Source organism: Pipistrellus hanaki (assembly GCF_964339955.1).
Source record: "Pipistrellus hanaki genome assembly, chromosome: 7".
Taxonomy (NCBI): domain Eukaryota; kingdom Metazoa; phylum Chordata; class Mammalia; order Chiroptera; family Vespertilionidae; genus Pipistrellus; species Pipistrellus hanaki.
This window is the reverse complement of record NC_140509.1, coordinates 11,741,450-11,756,935: the sequence shown is the minus strand read 5'-3', so window position 1 is coordinate 11,756,935 and position 15,486 is coordinate 11,741,450. Positions and strand designations below refer to the sequence as shown.

At 57.9% G+C, this 15,486-nt stretch overlaps 1 protein-coding gene across 15 annotated transcripts in view; it reads left to right on the top strand.

The window, feature by feature from the left end:
* Positions 1-15,486, top strand: part of TRERF1 (transcriptional regulating factor 1) — a 216,703-nt gene that overhangs the window by 77,318 nt on the left and 123,899 nt on the right. For 11 of the 15 annotated variants that reach the window (XM_084890256.1, XM_084890252.1, XM_084890255.1 and 8 more), the window contains one exon: positions 12,589-12,671. The exons of the other annotated variants lie outside the window; for them this stretch is intronic. The gene's annotated coding sequence lies outside the window, so the exon portion shown is untranslated. The remainder of the gene's footprint in view (positions 1-12,588; positions 12,672-15,486) is intronic. 15 annotated transcript variants of the gene reach the window in all.

Genomic DNA, 15,486 nt, shown 5'->3' with positions numbered 1-15,486 from the left:
ATGACAAGATCAAACAGGTTTCGGTTTGAGTCTCCCCGCGTTACAGTCCGGGCCTGTCGGCTTATCAGGTTCTCCTTTCTGCCGGGCTGGCTGTTCCCGGAGGCCTGCTCGGCCAGCTGCCGGCCCCGCGGGAGGAGGCCGGGCCGGCCGGGCAGGCTGGGCGCCGCGGCCCCGGCCCTGCTCCTGCTCCGGGCTGGCCCGCCTCAGCTGTCCTGCAGCCGTGGCTTCGGGAGGAGTGTCAGGTTCCAAACCCTTGCCTCTTGCCCCATTGGCCGGGCTCCGTGCAACATGGGAATGCGGGGGCCCCTTGTTTGAGAAGTTTCAAGACTTTTTTTTTTTTTAATTGATTTTTCACAGAGAGGAAGAGAGAGGGATAGAGAGTTAGAAACATCGATGAGAGAGAAACATCTGATCAGCTGCCTCTTGCACATCCCCCACTGGGGATGTGCCCCCAACCGAGGTACATGCCCTTGACCGGAATCGAACCTGGGACCCTTCAGTCCTTAGGCCGGCGCTCTATCCACTGAGCCACACCGGTTTCGGCAGCATGGAGGCTTTTGAAGGAGGAGGCGACAGCAGCCCGTGAAAGCCAGCGCGGGGCCCTGCCAGCCGCACGCGCTGCGCCCGGGACGCTGCGGCTCTGCTCGCCGTTTCCTCTGCCGTCTCGGGACCACGGGGGTCCATAAAGCACGTTTAAGAGCCATTGCAGATCCCCTCCGCAGGAACCGGAGCGGTTTCTGTCACGGCCCGGTGATTCAGGGCGGCGGCTGGGAGCTCCGCCAGCCCGGCGGGGAGGGTGTGGACGCGGCTGCCCCGCTGGTGGCTGGAGCCAAGGAGGAAAGTGTGCAGATGGCTGCGAAGGCTGCTTACCGGGCGCTCTGTGCGGCAGGAGCATCCTGCGTGCGGCCCTTTGGAACGTGGGCTGTCCGTGCAGGGGGCTGTTCTCCGGCCACGAGAAAGCAGGGAGCACTGCCCCGTGCTCCCAACACCCCTGAGAACAGGATGCCAGGAGGAGGGAGCCGGACACCACGGCCACGGATGGCCGGTCCCGTTTGTGTGAGCTGTCCTGCAGGGGCACCTCCGCACAGGGAGAAAAGGGTTGCCAGGGGGAGAGGGCAGAGGCTGCTGAGGGGTTCGGGGTTTCCGAAAACATTCCCAAATTAGCTAGCAGTGAGGGTTGTACAACCTTGTGAGTAAATGGGCAAACACCACTGCATTGGGCAGTGTAAAGGGAAGATTTTTGTGGCTCGTGCATTACCTCTCAGTTTACAAACGACTAGGGAGCAGATGTCTTTGGAAGGCGTGGCACTTAGTTCTCTGGTCCTCGCCCTTGGGGGGGGGGGTGTTTGTGTTGCTTCAGTGCAGGAGCCCCCTACCCCCCTTCCTGCCTCCCCCTCCGTCACCGCTAATCTCCTGAGCATCCTTTATGCAAAGCTTGTTTTCCAGGAGAGATCTGGAAGCGACGTGCTAAGCGGATATGCGGCTGCTGCGACTTAGCCTCTCCCAGGGCATTTGCATATGAGCTCATAAAGGGAGAAGGCTGCGCGGGGAGAGGAATGGCCATTTAATTTTTAATTTTAGAATTCCCAGTAAGGGCGAGCGAGCGCGGAAGGCTTCTGTTGGTTACCGGGCGGGGCGCGCTCGCTGGCCCTGGACCGAGGGCTGCGGCGAGGGGCAGGCCGAGAAACACCCCCTCAGGACCAGCACCTGTGTGTGCCCCAGATCCAGCCTGGCTTCCTCTAAACATTTGCCAAAGTGGAGGCCTTCTGACTTTGGGGGCTGCTGGGAGGAAATAGCCTCTGGGTAGGTGTCATGTCTGCTGGGAACGTGCTTGGCTTTTGAGTCAGGGCATCCCAACTTGAGACAGACTCCTTGCCCAGCTCTTTGCTGCTCTGGTCCCTGTCCATTCAGCCCTTCTGGTCCTCATCTCGTGTTCCTTCACCACGTCCCGTGTTCCTCCACCTCCCCCCTGCTTCTTCACACGTCCTGCTGCCCTCTCCTCTGTCCCGGTTGTCACACCCGGCCTTCAGCACCCAGTGTGGTTAGGGCTTTATCTCCGTGAGAATCCCCTTGGTCAGTAGTAAGCCTTTGTCCTTCGTGAGTGTGTGTGTGTGTGTGTGTGTGTGTGACTCTTAGATCCCGAGACCTCTATCTTTTTAACCATCTTTGGGTCTCCAGAGCCTGGCACAATACTTGTACACGGTAAGCACTAACTAAATGCCTTTGCCTTGCACTGAGCCGAGGGTGAGTTTGGCCCTGTGCGGGAGTGGGAGTGATACACAACAGCCAGAGAGATTCGAGGAAACCATACGCCTCAGGAATGAATCCATGAGAAACAAGGAAACAGCATCTGTGGAACGAAGGAAGGACTGGAATCTGAACTCCTGCTGGCCGGGGATGGGGTGTCCCTGCGCTGCGTGTCATGTGACAGGGTGAGCTGCGTGTCATGTGACAGGATGAGCACCGGGTGGGCATCTCAGAGCTGCCCTACTGAGCAGCGGCTTCCATGGGGGGCCTTTCCCCGGAAGGTCTCTTGGATTTCACCTCCTCGCCCAGAAGGACCTGCAGCAACAAATACTAGCCGGACACTGACTCTGGGTGCCGGGTGTGGTCTAGGCCCTGCTGCCTTGTAGGAGCTGTGCCTGTGATGGCCTTGGAGGAGCCAGGGCCTTGGAATAGGCCCCGCCTGGGGCGCGTGGCTTTTCCCTGAGCCTCTCCAGTGACATCTAGATTCTGAGGGGTGTTAAATTCCCACGTGATGGATTGCCCTTGGGTAAAACGCATTGGTGCTTATATCTTTTTTTTTTAATTTATTCTTTTCTTTGTCTATGAAAGTATCTTAAACACTGCCATTGACGCTGCCTCCAAGGAGAAGAGAGGAGTGAGAGGAAGGCAGGTCGGCACTGCAGCCCCTGCAGGGGGTGGGCCGATTCGGAGGGTTTACCCGGAGAGATGCTGATGAAGGGAGGATTTCTAGACGTGTGTGCAGGTGGGGGAAACCCAGGGACAGCCAGGCACCCGGGGCTGGCCGCAGCGGGTCGCTGTCCTCTCCAGGAAAGCGACCCAGGACAACAGAAGCTGAAGGGAGAGACAACCTCTCCTAGACCGTGGAGAAGTAGGAGGAAAAGGGAAAGGAACTTGTAGTTCTTGTAAGGAAGTCGGTGGTCCAAGAAGGAGAAGAGAGAGAGAGAGAGGTGTGTGTGTGTGTGTGTGTGTGTGTGTGTGTAGTTGAGAGTACCCTGGGCATTTCAGTGCACAGCTGGCTCTTACCCTCCCTTGGTTCCTCAGTGTAACCAGCCGGCCAGTGTCCCGTCCTCCCCAGCATCATGGCTGTCACAGAGAAGAAAGGGCCATGTCTGCATCAGCGGGATGGGCACTGGGCCGCTTTGACTGAAGCAAGAATAACACACAGTCACCGAAGGCCCTGGGCGTGTGGAGCGTTTTGTGCGCATCCCCTCATCACATCTCCCCAGTAACCCCAGCAGGTCGGTCCCGTTATCCTCCTCCCCTCCACCGTGCTGCCGATGAAGACTGTGGGGCCGAGGTGCGCCGGCCAACAAGAGGCATAGCTGGGCTCAGAGCCAGTCTGCCTGAGCCCTCCGCGTACACTCCTCACCTCTCACTGCCTCGTGGCCTCGGTCCCCCCCGCGCAGGGTGCTCCCCACCCTGTGGTCAGACCCACGTGGGTGCTGGTCCCACTGCCTGGGATGGCCTTCCCACTTCCTCTCCACTTGACCCAATTGAACCCTTTTTAAAACACCCAACTCGGATCTCACTTCCTCTGTGAGACGACCTGCCACTCCAGCCCCGCTCCGCCACCTCCCACACACCTCTCCCCCAGCAAGCAGTGAACTGTCCACCCCGGCTCCCCAGCTCCCCCTGGCTCCAAGAGGACTCTAACCCGATAAGAGCCAGTGGGTTTTCTACTTGGTGAATGCATGCCCAGAGCCAGCATTGAGGGTTTTTCAAAAAGAGAAGCAGCGAGAGCTGAGCCCCGAGGAGCGTACCGTGTGGCTGAGTGTGTGGGGGAGGAGGGAGGCCACCTAACACAGCCGGGCCCTGTTCCGGAGCTGCTTTCCCTGGGGACGCTGAGCGGAGCACCAGCCCAGCCGTCAGGCCCAATGGAGGTGGGCAGTCGAAGAACCAAAACTGTCCACGCCTGCCTTCCCTCAGGACAGGAGGCGATGCTAGTCCAGCGCCCTCCTCGGGGGTTACCCCCCAGGCCCCGCAGGACCCAGCAACACCCGGGCGAGCCTGGCCAGCCTGGGTCTGGGCAGTGCAGAGGGTTTAACGCTCTTTAGGAAAGCCTCGTGGGGTCCCCGGGAGTTTGGGTCATTGACAGACGGCCTTCACAGGTGGGGGTGACATCAAGGAGAGGCTTAAGCGCCGGGTCCCCTGACCCCTCAGGGTCACCCGAGGCCGGTCGCTCCGGTGGCACGGGGAGGACCCCGGCCTGCCTCTGTGTCCTGTTGCCTCATCGCGTCTATGTTTGCTCCGTTCCTATTCTCCACCCGCTCCCGCCAGCCTCTGCCCCGCTGGAGGCGGGAAGGGAAGAGGGACTTGTTGGGAGGCAGTTGGGTGGACGCGTAGCAGAGGGCAGGTTGATAACCCTTCGCTCAGGCCTCTCTTTGCCGTTGAGTGTCTTTGGAATTTCCTCTCGGCCTTTGAGGCTGCAGTTCTTGTTGCCAGGAAGCCCCCCTCGCCCTCTTCGCTGCCCCTCCTTAGATGCAAGGGAGCAGTGAGGACTGGGGAGAATCCCACATGAGGGAGCAGTGAGGACTATGGAGAATCCCGTCGTTCACACGTCACCCAGAGAGTTTCCTGGATCCTGATCTACAAGTGGTGGGTTTGAATGTCACTGGCGTAGGTGTGGCTGCTTGTCCTGGTGAAGACCCGGGAAGGAAGCAGGTAGGGGTGGGTGGCTCAGCCTGGGCAGGAACGTGGAGGCGGGGACCAGCGGAGACACTTAGGAGAGAACGGCTGATCCACATGGCAGAAACTCGGGGTCCCCGGGGGAGATGATGCTGAGCAGGCATGACAGCTATCTTAGGGCATCTCTCTACCTCTGTTCTCGGGGTCAGCCGTAGAGGTAGACTCAGCTCTAGGCAGAGGGCAGAAGCCATGGCCGGACGGGAGAAATCTTTCATTTCCCATTGAAACTGAAGGTGTAAGGAGAACCCCCTTTGCCCTCCTCCCTCCCCTACCTCCTTTCATCCCTCATTAAAAGCTTCCAGTCTATCCTTGATTACTGGGAATTGTAGAAGGGATAATATGCGTGGGATAGCAAGCTGTAAATACTGGTTGTGGTCACTTGTGCAAATACTAGCTGTCACGTGACAGTCAGGAGGACTGTAGGGTGGGCTTGGCGGAACTGGGAAGTAGTGTGTGGGTCAGGGAAGGGACTTTCAGAAGTGGATATTGTGGAGTTAGGGAAAGGAGCAGACGGAGAATTTCCGAGGCCTGCGTTTTGTTTGGATTTGTGACGTGGGTGTTGGTGAGGAGAGGTGGGTGAGACTAGACCAGGGCCTGCTATAGTCATACCTCACCTCCTGGGCTGGGCTTGGGGTGGAGAGAGTGGTGGGTATGCAAATGAGCAAGAGAGCCATCCGGAAGCAGTGATAGTAATTGTAGTTATTTATAAAAATACCTTGCTTGGCCCTAACCGGTTTGGTTCAGTGGGTAGAGCGCCAGCCTGCGGACTGAAGGGTCCCAGGTTCAATTCCGGTCAAGGGCATGTATCTTGGTTGCAGGCACATCCCCAGTAGGGGGTGTGCAGGAGGCAGCTGATCAATGTTTCTCTTCCATCAATGTTTCTAACTCTACCCTCTCCCTTCCTCTCTGAAAAAAAATCAATAAAATATATTTTTTAAAAGTACCTTGCTTGACAAAAAAAAAAAGTTAGCAACTCTGTGTGAGTTCCCCAAACTAAAAAATAAATATTTTAACAGATCTGTGAATACTAGAAAAATGAGCAACCCTGTAGAACTGAACCGGGTGTTGTACATGTCGGATTTTGATCTGGTTTTGTGTCTGGCTGAGCATTCTTGGTCTGAACCTTAATTTTTTCAGATCTCAATTTCTTATCTATGTTAGATGGGTGGTTCTCTACCCTGGGTGCATATTAAATTACTGGGAAACTTAAAACACACACACACACACACACACACACACACATTCATAATACCAGAGCCACACACTCCAGTCCACAGGAACCCACATCTCTGGGGGTGGGACTGGGGAGTTTCTTAAAATCCGCCGACAGTGACACCCCTGGATTCCCTTCATTGCTCATTTGAGCCCCGCCGTGTTAGGAGTCTGTGTATCGTACTGCCCAGTTTTGTTCCTTTCACACCATGTGCACAGATGTCGTAAGCGTCTTACATAGCAAGAAATTTCACTATTTACGAAAAACTCCCCATAACTCACATGAAGGCCACTGAAATAATGCCAACATTCCTTCTCCCATAAGTCAGAATCGCAAATGTAATCATAGAACATTAAACAATTCATTTTTGATCCAGGAGTTTAGCGTGGACTTTCATTTCTTTATTCCCTCATTTGGGGGGGGGCGGGGGGACCTACTGGCTGGAGGCCTGAGGCCGCCCTGTGTGTGAAGGAGGGCCGACCGAGAAGGTCCGAGGGCAGGCCTTCCTGGAAGTGTTTTGCTAGAGGAGCTGCGTGAGCTGTAAGTCCCAGGCTGGGAGGTCCAGTCTGGGGAGGCGTTCTCGGATCTAAATTCTGCTCGGAGTGGGAGGTGTTTGAAGAGACTCGGTGCTGTTTTATCTTTACCATTGAAGTGTTTGGTTTTGTCTCTTCCTAAATGAGTCATTTTTTTTTTTTTTTTTTTAAGGAACCTGACTTAGAGGAGGGGGAACCACTGCGTGAGGTGCTGAGGGAGGGGCGGGCAGGGCGGCTGACAGTGGGGGGCGGGGTTACCATTAGGCCATCCCCCCCCCCCCCCCAGGGGTGAGACCAGGACCTGTCCGCGGGGGGTGGATCCAGCGGAGTGGGACACACCCCGGTGGGGGTGGGACAGCAGACATGGTGTTGATGATGTTTGTTCATTACCAGGCATTTTCTGGGGCCCACCCACCAGCCGTGGCCTGTCCCCGGGCTCAGGCCGCAGGTGCTGAGAGGCTGTGCACACAGGGAAGGAGCCGCCGGGTTTGCACTCCGGTCGGGGTGATGGGACCCGTGTCGTGGAGGTTCGGTGTGTCCCCCGTTGCCTGCTCTTGTGGAGTCCTAGCGCCTCACGCCAGTGTGAGCAGCCCGCACGCACAGGGCAGTGCCGGGCAGGGTTTCCGCTGTCAGTGGCAGCTGAAGGCCCTGCTGTGGAGCGGGGCCTTTTCTTCCAGCCAGAAACGGATGGCGCACGCCTGTGTCACCCGGGCCCCATCGCTGCTCAGAGCTCTCACGGCCCCTGGCGCCTGAGGAGCCAGAGGAGGGACCTGCAGCGGGAGGAGCGGCCAGACCCCGGCTGGGAGCGCCGGGCAGCTCCTGGGATCGGGCCCAGGGCTGGGGGTGAGGAGCCCCTGGCTCCCAGGAAGCGGTCTGTGCATTTGGAGCATCAGCCAGGCACCTCCTTTTATTCCACACAGACCACCCCCTCCCGTCCCCCACCCCCACCCCCAATGCTGGTTTCCATCTTCTCTGAGCCGTGAACACCCTCCTGCAGTGTGCGTGCGTGTTTGCTGCGTTTGTCACAAACTTCCTGTTGGGGTTTGGTGTGAGGCCCGAAGCCCTGTGAGTGTTGAAACCCGGGCGTTCACAGGGGTCCAGCGCTTCTCTCTCAGCGGCCGCGGGCGGCCCTTTGGTGGCCCTCTCCTTTGCTGGCCTTTGCCGGCCTCTGCTGGCCTCCTGGCTGGGAAGGGCTCTGCAGCCTCCGTACCTGTTCCTGTTCGAGAGGGCTGAGGGCTGGGAGGGCTGAGGGCTGGGAGGGCTGAGGGCTGAGGGCTGGGAGGGCTGAGAGCTGGGAGGGCTGAGGGCTAGGAGGGCTGAGAGCTGGGAGGGCTGGGAGGGCTGAGGGCTGGGAGGGCTGAGCGCTGGGAGGGCTGAGGGCTGGGAGGGCTGAGAGCTGGGAGGGCTGAGGGCTGGGAGGGCTGAGAGCTGGGAGGACTAAGGGCTTGGAGGGCTGAGGGCTGGGAGGAGGGAGGGGAGCAGCACTCGTGGAGCCCCTTGTAGAAAGCCGGGTGCTGTAAGGATGTTTTGTAGATCCCTTGTTTATTAAGGCCTCCCTTTAGCACACCCGGAACCCGGCTCAGAGAGGCCGAGTGGCCGAGGCAGGAGAGCCTCGAGGTCAGGGTTTGATCCCAGGCCCGTCCCCGGCGCTCCTGTTCTTTCCGCCCTGTCCTGAGGCCCACACCCGCCTTCCCTGCCATTGGCGGGAGGTCTTGATTCCTTATTGGGTGTCCGGGCAGACAGCGCCCCTGGGCTCCCGGACTCGCTGCCCGGGTGCTGCCCGCTCTGGCCACGTGGGGGTACCATCGGGTGGCCCGAGGGCTTTGCTGACGTTCACGTCTCCCGACCACCAGCCGCCTGTGGTTCTGGGAATCCCGGAATGGTCGTGTGGCCCGCGCTGACCATCGAAGTGAGTGAAGGCCGGCTCCCAGTTTCCCGGAAAGGGGAAATCCCTTTTCCTGCTTCTGGGTGCCCAGCACTGACCGTCCTGCTGGTCCCCGTGACATCTGACATCCCCGCAGCCAGGCATCGACATTTCCAGCCCTCTCCCTGCGGAGGGAAGGAGCTGGATCTCTGTGTCCATGCGCGTGTGTGAAGGGGGAGCTGAGGAAGGATACCCAGAATGCCCGGAGTGCGTGAGGGCGGGAGGAGGAGGGGAGGGCTGACCCCAGCCACCCTCCTTGCTAGGGGGGCTGGCCCGGGGTGCCAGACGGTGGGTGCTCCTGCAGAGGGAGAGCAGGTGTGCCCCTTCCCGGGTTCATCCCAGGCCTCTCTGTTTTCTGAGAAACTTCTAGAAGTACGTTGGCGGAACTTTATCGGCATTGTTTTGTGGGTCACGTAACGTTCCCCCCCATGCTGAGTCTGGGTGATTCCTGGTGTCCCCAACACAGGTTATTAATTAGCCTCCGGGCGTGTGCGGTCTATAGAGTCACTAAATGCCGGAGCACAGAGCGGGGAAGAGCTCGGCAGACTGGGGACACACACACACACACACACACACACACACACACACACGACACGACGACGACGACGGACACGCTGCTCGGGGACTGCAGGGGGCAGGGCGCTCAGAGGGGGGCAGCTGCAGGGCAGGAGCGGGCCCACCGGGAGCGCCTCCTGCCGCTGTGCCTGGCGTTTGCTGCGTCTGTCCCCGCGGGGGTGGCGTCCGGGGAAGGAGCTCCCGGGGTGGCGTGGGGCGGAGGGTGCTTGCGGGAAGCGAGCTTGAAAAGGGGGTGTATGCACATCAGGAAGGACCCCCAGGGAGGGCTGCAGAGTTTGGAATGTTCGGTCTTGGGAGCCACCAGAGCCAAGCTGAGCGGACTGACAGGGACGGTGAGAACCGGGCTGGGAGGAGGTCCGCCGGGGGCGTGCGCTGTGACGGGGGTGCTGGGGGGGTAAGTGAGAAAGCCTCCATCCCGCCGAACCTCAGGAATGGGATGTTGAGGGCTTGGACGTGGGTGGAGACATGAATACAGGAAGGAGGACAGAGACCCGGAAGGTCTCAGCTCCCAGCTCTGCCGCCTGCTGCCCGCGGGACCTGGAGCAGGCTTCCGAGTCCCTCGATCTCAGTTCGTCGTCTGTAAACAGGATTGTTGGGTGAGGGTTCTAACGTATCTTGCACCCTGCACACAGTAGGTGCTCAGCCAGCCCGGGGTCCTCTCGTCGTGGGAGAGGCACGGTTTGGGACTGACTGGGAGGACCCGGAGGAGTGGGAGAGGGAGGCCTAGAAGGTTTCCAAGCGATGGGCTTGGGGGCTGGGAAGAGCACGCAGCTTTGATGGAAATGGCTGGAGCTATTGGGGGGGGGGGGTCCCTGAATTCAGTCTTAGGAGGTCTCTCCTCCCGAACTAAGGCTGCCAAGGGCCTGTCCCTGAAACCCCACAGTCAGAGGGACTGTGCCGCCAGGAACCATGGCTTCTCCCGTCAGCTGGGCGCTCCGGGGTGCGGGCCGGCAGCCAGCTCTCCCCGGTCAGGGCATCGGGGTGAGGGCACAGCAGCCAAGGAGAGAGACCCTCCGTCTCAGGGCCAGCCACACCCAGGGTTCTCCCACACAGTGAGCCCACGCGGGTCCCTGCCTGCCCTCCGGGGTGGTGATTGGCATCTGGGCTCATCCCAACCTGGCTTTCTTCCGCTCAGAGAAGGACATGTTCCCTCCCGACCCGGAGAGCCTTCTCCCAGCACCGGCCCCTCCGTCTCCTGTAGCTCCTGGGACCCGCCCCCCTCCGGCATCCGGCACCGAACCCTCTCCCCACACGTACAGCCCCCTCCACTTCTCATCCCCTTCTCCCCTCCCCTCACAGGCGGAAAATGTCCGGGGCCTCTGCCCTCAGGGTCTGCTCCTTCGCTGCCATGGCCCCCTCGGGCTGGCTTCGGCCCCCGGGCGGGGTGCCATGGCCCACGCAGGTGGCTTCGGCCCCCGGGCGGGTGCCCGGCCCAGGGGAGGGACCCGGTGCGCGGGCTGCAGAGGGTCCGCCGCCCGCAGGAGCTGCCCTCTCCGAGGTTACCACACCCAACGGCCACTTCAGTCCTTATCTTTCTGGGCTCTTCGCTGCTTTTGACACGGGGACAACTTCCTCCTCGGGGAACTCTCTTTTCTCTTGTCTTCTTTCTTTCCACAAATCAGTCTCCCCGCAACTGTTTTCTGAGCAGCTACTGTGTGCTGGCCTCCGGGGTGTGCCATCGGCGATGTGCTCGCTCTCAGAGTTTACGGTCCGGTGTGAGAGAACAGGGACGCACACAGGGACCGATGGCAGGTAGTGATGGAGCTGCACAGAAAATGTCGCCGCGGCAGCGGGCGGGAGCGGGCAGTGGCCGCGGGGGAGGGCCTCCCTGAGAAAGTGCAGTTGGAGCAGCAACCTGGAGGGGGTAAAGGATCTTAGTGGACAAGGGTTCCGGGCAGAGGGCATTTGCGACCCGCGTGACCTTGAGCAGGCTTCCGAATCTCTCGAATCTCAGCTCATCATCTATAAATAGGACTGTTGTATGAGGATTTTAGCTTGTCTTGCACCCTGCACACAGTAGGTGCTCAAAACTCGGGGTCCTCTCCTGGTGTAAGAGGCACGATGTGCAGAGGCCCTGAGGCAGGAGCCTGCGTGGGCTGCAGGAGGAGGCCGTGGTGGCCGGAGGAAATTGAGGAAGCGCGGACGAGGAGGAGAAGAGGCCCGGGAAGAGGCTGGGCCAGGATGCGTGGGCCTCGTAGGTCATCTCAAGGACTTTGTCTTTTACTTCGAGGGAAATGAAACACGGCGGGAGTGTTTGCAGTACAAGAGTGATCTTTAGATGGTCCCCGAGGCTGCTGCGCGGAGCACTGTGCAATAGTTTGCTAGGGCTGCAGTAACAAAGCACCGCAAGCAGGACAGCTTAAAATAGACGTGTGTTGTCTTATCGGGCTGGAGGCTAGAAGTCTGAGGTCAAGGTGTCGGCAGGGCCACGCTCCCTCTCGAGGTGCTAGGGAAGGACCTGGCCCGAGCTTCACCCCGGGCGGCTGTGGCGCGTTGGCTGCTGGCAGCAGAAGGCCAGTCTCCACATGATGCTCCCGGTTGGACTGGGTGCCGGGGTCCGAATGTCTCCTTTGACAAGGACATCAGTTATGCTGGAGTAGGGACCCACCCCATCCCGGTATGATGACCGCGTCCTAACAGCTGATTGCATCGGCAATGACCCTATTTCCAAATAAGGTCAGATTCTGAGGGATGGGTGTTAGGGCTTCAACATAGGGGCTTGGGGGAGGCACAGTTCGACCTATGACACATGCAGCTCACATCTATCGACTGTAGAAAGGCGAGGGTGGGCGTAGGGAGACCCGTGATGAGGTTACTGCAATGACCTAGTCCAGTGGTCGGCAAACTCACTAGTCAGCAGAGCCAAATATCAACGGTACAACGATTGAAATTTCTTTGGAGAGCCAAATTTTTTAAATTTAAACTTCTTTTAAGGCCACTTCTTCAAAATAGACTTGCCCAGGCCGTGGTATTTTGTGGAAGAGCCACACTCAGGGAGCCAAAGAACCGCATGTGGCTTGTGAGCCGAGGTTTACCAACCACTGACCTAGGGGGAGAGAAGCAGCTGGCATGGACCAAAGTGGTGGTGGTGGAGGTGGAGAGATGTGGTGAGAGCCTGGATCTATTGGGGAGATAAAGCCGCCATCATTGGCCGATGGGTTGAACGTGGAGTGTGGGGCAAAGAGGAGAGTCACAATGACTTGGGTTTGGGGGTGCCTTTCTCTCCTAAACCCTCTCCTCCCTCGAGGACCCACCTTCGCAGCCTCTGCGGGGTCCTCCTCTGGGGCAGGTCCATCAGCTGTCGGTGCCCAGGGCTCAGTCCTCGGCTGCTTCCAGGCTCCCCGATGAGGCGGTCTGTTCCCGTGGTGAAGTCATGTGTCCTGAATGTACTGTTTGGGTCCCTCCCACAGGCCCTGGCTCCGGAGGGTGCTGACGGAGGAAGACACGAGAGCAGGACGATCCTAAGAGACTGAGCCTCTTCCTCCCGAAACAGGTAGCTTACGTCTCTGGAAACTCCTGGCGTCCGAATGGCTTGTGAAGGGGGTGTACGATCACTCCTTTGACGCCTGTGGGGAGGGGAATGCCCCAGGCGGGAGGGGAGGGCTGCTGTGGACTCGGACAGCCGTGGGTTTCTGGAAAAGTTTGGGACAGGACCAGTGACTGTGGGGTCACACATTGGGATCCAGCGCCACTTGGAATGGGGCCGAGGGCGGCCTGTCTGTCTCTCTGGACTTTGCAGAGTTGTTGTGAATAGTCAAGGGCGTTCATGAAGGCCACCTCTGGATGACTGGGGGGGAATCAGACGTCTTTGGAGAATGGTAGTACCGAGGGCTGCTCTGAGACACTCCCCAGAGCCTGTCAGAGCGGATTCCTGGGCCAGCGAGCCTTTGAACTAGCCCGGGGGCGTTTCCAGGGTTATTTATCAGCTCTGACCCTGTGTCTTCTTCCAGGCTCAGTGTGTCCCTCTAGAACAGTGTTTCCCAAAGTGTGGTACGCAGACCCCCAGGGGTTCGGGAAGAGCTTGGTGGGGGTACGCGTTGCACCGGAGTTTGGTGGGGATGTGCTGCGCCTAATTCTACGTTCTCATGAGTACGAGGGGAACTCAGCGTTACGAAAATTACAGAAGGGGTACACGTATGTCAAAAGTTTGGGAAACACTGGTCTAGAAAATAGACACAGACTGGGATTCCTCTGCCAGGTTCTGCGCAGAAGCGGTCCGAAGGGTCCATGCGTTTGTGTGTAAACAGATTATTGTTCTTTCTTTGGAGGTTAAAACCCTGGTCTAGCCAGAGGTGGCTGCTTTCCACACATCCTCAGTGAGGGCGGGGAAGGGGGTGGTGATTCGTGCCTCCTTTGATCCTTTCGGTGCGTGCAGGTTTTTTCTCGGCGAGGGCCACGCCTCTCTCCTCTGGGATGTAACCGATGGCTCCTGTTTCTTTTTTGTGGTGGCTGATTGTGATTTAACGTTTAAGCCATGTGACCTGGGGATCTGGTAGGAAACACGATGATTCACTCCAGTGGAGAACCCCGAGAGACTCCACGGATGGGACTGTTCATGGGGACTGAGGCAGGGCGGGAGGAACCAGCACCGGGACCCGGGACCTTGTCAGGGCCAGCGGTGTCAGGGTGCTGTTCCCTGGCCGGGCCTGAAGGGAGGAGGGAGGGATTGGCTCCTGGAACTGGGAAGGGAAGCCCCATAGAGAAAGGCTTTCTCTGGTAGAAGGACGAAGCCAACATACACCCACACGGCAGGAAAGAGCCACGAGAAAACACACCCTCGCTGAACATCCCTCCGTCCTGTCTCCCGCTGGTGCCCCCCACTAGGCACACCAGCCGGAAGCCGGAAGGCAGGGGGTCCTGTGGATGCTGTCCATAGAGATCAGAACCTCTGGGGGCGCAGGGCTGAGTGGAGGAGGGTGGAGGGATGGATAGGGAGTTGCAGTTGGAAAATATTTGATCCGGCAAGAGCTGCAGATTGCTTGGATTGTGTTATAAAGGCTATTTCTACTTTGGAATCAAAACTGCGGGCTGTCACGGCCAGAAGGAACAACAGAAATCCTCTAGTCCAGTGGTCGGCAAACTGCGGCTCTCGAGCCACATGCAGCTCTTTGGCCCCTTGAAATTTTAGCAAAGGCCAGCTTAGGGGTAACCTAATTAAGTTAATAACAATGTACCTACCTATATAGTTTAAGTTTTAAAAATTTGGCTCTCAAAAGAAATTTCAGTGGTTGTACTGTTGATATTTGTTGACTAATGAGTTTGCCGACCACTGGCCTAGTCAGACTTAGACCTTTTTATAGCTGAAAAGGGAGGTGACTTGCCCAAGGCCATTCATTAGTTCCTGGAAGTGTTTTCTTGAGAACACTTAAAGCGAGGAACAGCGTAAAGCGAAATCTGAGGCAGTGTTTGGAAGAGGCGGTACATTAGGACTTATTTCTCACTTGTCCGTCTGGGTTCTTTGGGGTTCTGACTGTCAACAAACAAACAAATTCAGAGGCCCTCCCACAGCACAGGGGCCAATGGATCCGCTCATGGGGTGGATGGCAGGGCAGCTCAGCTGTCCAGTTTCTTCCCGTCTCTCTGCTCACTCTTCAGGGGGGTCAGTCATTCTCCGGCTGGCTTCTCAAGGAGGCAGATGGCTGTGCAAGTTCTTGGGCTCTTGGTCGCATATCCCTGTGGCCACAGAAGTAAAGAAACATCCCTTCTTGTAACTCTTAAAAAAAGACTGAGAACGTGTCTTTTCCAGAGATCCCTCCCCAGCAAACCAACCCTGGCATTTCATTGGCCTGAATTGAGCCATGTGCTTTTTCCTTAGCCAATCCCAGTGGGCAGGCAAATGCCCTCTGTGGATTGGTGGGGATGGGAGGTGTGTGTGTATGTGTGTGTTTGTGTGTGTGTCCGCTTCTGATTGGCCTATCCCTCTCCCCAGGGGAGTGTGTCAGCTTTCTCCAAAGCACCAGGAGGGGGAGGACTGGAGGAGGGAGGTAGGGCCACAAATAGGCGGAGCTCTGGGTGTTGGGAGGAAAATGGATTCTGGGAGAGCGGCAGCTGACATCCACTGTATTGAATCACCTGTAGCCATACTACTATTTTGGGGGTAGTAGTGAGAAGAAACCTGCTCTCAACTAGGAAAAGTATGAATTTTAAAGTGTTTAAACACAGTGTATAATAGTTTCAGACGGAATCTCCCCAAACAGTTCCTGTTGGAATGCTTGCAATTAGCTTCTGCTTTTCAGTTTGTCTTAACACCTAGGACCTTCTCGGAGATGAAGTATGCCGTTTGCATTTCTGTTTAATTTCTAATTTGC